The sequence below is a fragment of the Pseudorasbora parva genome, chromosome 5, assembly GCF_024679245.1.
Source record: "Pseudorasbora parva isolate DD20220531a chromosome 5, ASM2467924v1, whole genome shotgun sequence".
Taxonomy (NCBI): Eukaryota; Metazoa; Chordata; class Actinopteri; order Cypriniformes; family Gobionidae; genus Pseudorasbora; species Pseudorasbora parva.
This window is the reverse complement of record NC_090176.1, coordinates 4676726-4683240: the sequence shown is the minus strand read 5'-3', so window position 1 is coordinate 4683240 and position 6515 is coordinate 4676726.

The window sequence follows — 6515 nt, the reverse complement described above, 5'->3', positions numbered from 1 at the left end:
ATAATAAAGAAAAATGCTGACGAACGATAGCGCAATCCCTTCAGCAACCCACGGAGTAACGTTACTGGAATTTAAGCTTATTAATAAATGGTTTAGAAATAACGTTACATTGTGGCGGCAAACTTTCACTGCTGAATATGCATATGAACACATGCGCGACACGGAACTGCAGCAAACACACACTGCAGAAAATGCTCTTCTTACTTAGTAATTTAACATAAGCAGTCTTTATAATGCTCTCAATTGTAGATGCATACTTTATGCATTAGTGAGTGTGGTGGTGTCTGTTGTGTGTCGCTCTGGGATGGGTGCGTATGAGGCTGGTAGAAAAAAAAAATCACAGTATACTCACTACAAAAATCTAGACTACATGGTCATAATGTTATGCCTGATCAGTGTACGGATTCATAAAACAATCTGAAATGTGCAGCTAAGTTGTTATGCTCAAACTTAAATGATCAGAAATCTTTAGTGGTTTCAATGATTAAATGATATAGACTTTATGTGAACACTAGACTAATTAAGTCTATTGTAACTTTTATTTGTACTACTTATTGTAACGCAATTGTAACTTTATATCACGCAATTCTAAGAAAAAAAGTCAGAAATATGATATAAAAAGTCACTTTGCGTAGCATCTATAAATGATTCACTGTGTCCCTCAGATGCTGTGCAGGAGCCGAAAGTGAGCTGTAAACTGAACAGCAGTTCAGAATCAAGAGCACTGTTCTGCTCAGTGTCCTCTCAGTTTCATGTCTCTTATGAATGGACTGGCTCAAACTCATCAGGTCGGTCTGGGCAAGAGCTGCTCATCAGCAGCGAGGAGAAGCCTGACTCCGTCTACACCTGTACTGTGAAGAATGAAGTGAGCCAGAAGAGTAGCAACTTCTCTCTGAAAGACTGCCACACAGGTCCGCTTCATGCTCATCACAGCAATGCAGAAGTACAGGGGTCATGATGACGCTTATGATTATTCTTATGTTCCTTTTATTTAATTAGATGAACCACTATCATATCAGGATATCATTCTACCAGTTGCTGTCTCCGTCAGCGGCGCTGCTGTTATTGTGGGAATCGTGGCTGGTGTTGCCTTTTGTTGTTTAAAAAAAAGAAAAAAGAAAGGTGAGATATCTAAATGCTCATAACCATAAAGATATGAATGTGATATCCCTTTCAGTTTCTGATTTATACAACAGATAATATGTATTGTCTTTTTGAGTTGTTTAGGGGATAATGGCATGCCACTAAATCATTTGACTGAGAGTGAACCATTACGGACGCGAGAGCCGAGTAAGTCTAAAATGAGTTATTATTTAGTGTTGAAGCATCGCATCACTGGTTCAGCTCATTATGTGACAGTTTTGTTTTTTGGGTTGGGTCTATATTCATAATAGTTGTTTATGCTCTAGTCTAAATTTGGCCCTATAGGCAGTGGTGTCAGGTCACTAAAACTCAAGTTCAGACAGGACAATAATTTGAAATCTTAAAACACGATCATGCATTACATTCCTTAGCAAACGGTGGCTTTCAACCACTTTAAGGTTATTTATTCATACACTTGTTTTTCTGTCTTTTTAAAAGGATATTTTACTCATGACAACAATTTAGGAATTATTACCTTTTCTGAATACAAAAGGAGAAAATGAAAGAGATGTCCTGCTTCCACTTGTCCATTTAATGGCAGTGCCTGGTGACCATATATAGCTTTACCAAAAAATACAAGTGTTACATTTTCATAAATTCATGTTATGCTTGTGTTCTGGCAGCACATCCACACTATTTAAAAAATTTGAATATAAATGTGCTTTATTCTCTGAGGTACACGAGTAATGAGCAAATAATGCACAGTGAGTCTCATTTCATTTTGTTTTTCTATAAATTTGTACAGATGGAGATCGGGCCGTTTATAGCAGTGCTGCTGCGGAGGAAGACGGTGGAGATGGGTCTGTGGGCAGCAGGGAAGAAGACGAGATTAATGATGATCATACATCTGGTAAGTACAAAGTTGTAACCAACAACATGTAGTGCTGGATTCAAAACATATGCCTTTCTCTGTTTAGAAGATAACCAAACCTTTCAATCTCTTTTGTAAACGCTTTATGAGGCACAAATAGTCGTCACTTTAGAAGAGCTCACAAAAATAGTTCACTGACAACTGCTAAATGTTTCATAACCTGAATTAACCATGAATTACAATACACTGTCAAAAAATATTGTTGATTTAACTTAAAAAGTGAGTCACCTGGTTGCTTTCAAATTTTGAGTTTATTGAACTGAAAAATTTGAGTTGATACAATTAAGGAAATTGGTTTAATAAATAGAAACTCAAAATATTATTGTATCTGGATCACATAAAACATTTGATAAATCATGAAAATAGCACAATTTGGCATGTTTAACTGCATCATCATAAATAAAACACACGATTATCCAATATGCTTACAAAATTGTTTAGCAATATTCGAATAAATGTTGTCGATTCTCAAAAATGTCCATTGTATTAACTCAATTTTTTATTTATTTCAATTAACTCAAAATTTTAAGGCAACCAGGTAACTTATTTTTTTTAAATATTTTTGACAGTGTAGGAATACATGTTAATAAAGCATTTGTATAATGTATAAATGTATATTTAAATAGTTTATTAATCATTTACTTGCACTTTAAATTATCTTATTAACTAGCCAAATAACTGGTTTGTTAAAACACATTATAGATATGCTTATAAATCAAGAATAAGCTGTATTTATAAACGGCTTATTAATGTCTATTAATGCTTTATAAATGATGAATTAGCTTACAGGGCTCGCAATTAACTTTTTTCTTGGTAGCACTGGTGCTAACAGCTTCAAAAAGTTTGGAGCACCGGAAACACGAATGATTCAAAGCATGCAGTTATTATAAAGTCGTAGCGAATCGAGTCATTAAGTTATTACTTTTTTCAGGAAAGGAATCTAGGCAGAGAACAGACAGCGAGGATGGAGAGAAAATCAATGAGCAACAAATGACTGGTGCTGAATTATTACCACTTCTGGACACACAGAAGAGAAGTGAATCAGGTAAGAGTGTATTCCCTTAGACGGCTTGCTCTGCTTACATCACAACAGCACTTTCTAAACAAAAATGGACTAAAAGCACTGTAAAAAAAACTTCACTGTACTGGAATATGTTTTATAGGCTTGGTTTTGTTTTACATAAATGTATAGCTTTGTCATTTGTAGCTTATTTAGAACAGAATAAACCTTGACCCTTTTCATTTAATTGCTTTATCATTTTATTGGTCAGTGAATAATTTCTCAAAACACTGTATTTTAGAAAAAGATGGTGAAATGAATGAAGAGGAGCAGGAAACTAAAAAAGAGAAGCCGGAAACTACAAAAGAGAAGCCGGAAACTACAAAAGAGAAGCAGGAAACTACAAATGAGAAGCAGGACACTACAAAAGAGAAGCAGGGAACTACAAATGAGAAGCCGGAAACTACAAAAGAGAAGCCGGAAACTACAAAAGAGAAGCAGGAAACTACAAATGAGAAGCCGGAAACTACAAAAGAGAAGCAGGAAACTACAAAAGAGAAGCAGGGAACTACAAATGAGAAGCAGGAAACTACAAAAGAGAAGCAGGGAACTACAAATGAGAAGCCGGAAACTACAAAAGAGAAGCCGGAAACTACAAAAGAGAAGCAGGAAACTACAAATGAGAAGCCGGAAACTACAAAAGAGAAGCAGGAAACTACAAAAGAGAAGCAGGGAACTACAAATGAGAAGCAGGAAACTACAAAAGAGAAGCAGGGAACTACAAATGAGAAGCAGGAAACTACAAAAGAGAAGCCGGAAACTACAAAAGAGAAGCAGGGAACTACAAATGAGAAGCCGGAAACTACAAAAGAGAAGCCGGAAATTACAAAAGAGGAGCAGGGAACTACAAAAGAGAAGCAGGAAACTACAAAAGAGAAGCCGGAAACTACAAAAGAGAAGCAGGAAACTACAAAAGAGAAGCCGGAAACTACAAAAGAGAAGCAGGAAATTACAAAAGAGAAGCAGGGAACTACAAATGAGAAGCAGGAAACTACAAAAGAGAAGCAGGGAACTACAAATGAGAAGCCGGAAACTACAAAAGAGAAGCAGGGAACTACAAATGAGCCGGAAGCTACAAAAGAGAAGCCGGAAATTACAAAAGAGGAGCAGGGAACTACAAAAGAGAAGCCGGAAACTACAAAAGAGAAGCAGGAAACTACAAAAGAGAAGCAGGGAACTACAAATGAGAAGCCGGAAACTACAAAAGAGAAGCAGGGAACTACAAATGAGAAGCCGGAAACTACAAAAGAGGAGCAGGGAACTACAAAAGAGAAGCCGGAAACTACAAAAGAGGAGCAGGGAACTACAAAAGAGAAGCAGGAAACTACAAAAGAGAAGCAGGAAACTACAAAAGAGAAGCCGGAAACTACAAAAGAGAAGCCGGAAATTACAAAAGAGAAGCAGGAAACTACAAAAGAGAAGCCGGAAACTACAAAAGAGAAGCCGGAAACTACAAAAGAGAAGCCGGAAACTACAAAAGAGAAGCCGGAAATTACAAAAGAGGAGCAGGGAACTACAAAAGAGAAGCAGGAAACTACAAAAGAGGATAAATAATAAGGATAATAAAGAGGACATGAAGAGCTGAGCAGCAGAGATAACAGAGATAACTTAAACACCTCAGGAACAAATGTCTTTTAAGATGTGGTGCTTCATGCTATTAAACAATAAAATGCTGCTTTAAGAGGCAGGTGTCTTCCTGTATAAATAACTAAAATGTGAATTTGTGAAAGCGGTTGTCATGCGTATTACATGTTCAGTCCATAGGCACGAGTGTTTCTTTACACACCGGGAGTCTCCAACCTTTTTCATTTGAGAGCGACCTTTTAAAAGTGTCCGAGAGCTACTCATGCTATACATTACTTAAATAATGCTTCATAATTTAAAATTCTCATATTAATAACCACACCTGAAAGAGTTTTGTAGGCCTACGTCACCTTTTAATGTCAAAGAAAAGACCAGAATCAGATGCAGTTCTTAATGGAAAGTAGTACTTTGTGTATTATATTATAAAAACATAACTAGACGTGATTTTATAGTACATCATAACTATGAAAGCTTAATTTCATGATTATAGAGACAAAAATGATCACGGTTATCACAGCATTGTTAAAATGTGCTGAAAATATTCGGATACTACTACAGTGAAATCAATTCATAGTTTTATGAAGAAAACCAACCAATAAAAGATCAAATTAGCAGCATTATGTATTATTGTTTGCATAAACATTAAAATAACATAGAAAACGATTTACTGTTTTACAACAGAACGTGTTATCTACTAACATTCACTACAAGTTCATATAAAGCTGACTAAAGAAAGCCGTGGCACAATATGGAAGATTTTTAGATTAAAATATTCAGAAACCAGTAGAACAATATTTTGTTGACTTGTGTAGGCTACTTACATTATCCCAGTCAGCAGAAATATCACGGATCTGTGTGAACAGGGATCGTCTTGACCATGGTGTTGTCTGCGCGCCAAAAAATGTACAGAAAAACTTCATTTTTTTAGTATTGTTGGTGTGTAAACGTAGACGGAGATGTTTAAACTGGACTGCAAGTCACAGAATTAAACTTAATTTACGAAGATGACAGACAGTCATCCCCACAGACCGCTCCAGTCACATGACCAGCGACCCAAGATATTGTGCCATTTTGTCGCGTACATTTAACGATGCCGTACAACAGTCTTTTAAAAAATCCATTCATTAATCGGTTATTTTTTAATTGGCTGAATTCAGTTATTTGCCCCTTTATTTCCTGTATCTCTTTACCTTTTTATATGATGATACTAAAAGTATATTTTGTGAATACTGAAATGTTTTACAATAGTTTTGACTTTGACCATTTCTGTAATTACTGCAGTATTGACGATGAATGAGCGCCTGTTTCCAGCCCTCGTGCCCGTGACAGATTGTCAATGAAGGTCCAATCATTTATTAATAACAGGCTCTTTTAAGAGAATAGCTACACACACATTCATATAATCCCAAATTACTTTAAATTCATTCAATGATTATGTAGGCCATCCTAATTTTGTTTGTGTATATAATTTTACATATTACCTTTACCCAAAATTAACATTATGCCATATAGGCTGTTTTGTAAATGTATTTAAAATTTCTTTGTATGGAAATGCATCATTTAAATCTTAGGTTTAACAGGCATAAAGAAAAAAAAAAAAAAAAGACCCGATTAGTGAATAGATTTAAAAGGCTGTGAAATGTGATGGAGGAAGAGGTATTGTAGACCTATGTTATGTTCTTGACTGCTGTCTAGGCTTCACATGCAACATAATAGGCTATAATATAGTAATATAACCATTTCCTAATTCTGTGCTTTAAAACGTAAAGATTTGAGGCCTCTCCATTTCTCATAGTGTCAGGTTATGGTCACAGGTTGATTACACATTTAACTCATGTCAGGAGAACGCAAAGTTAA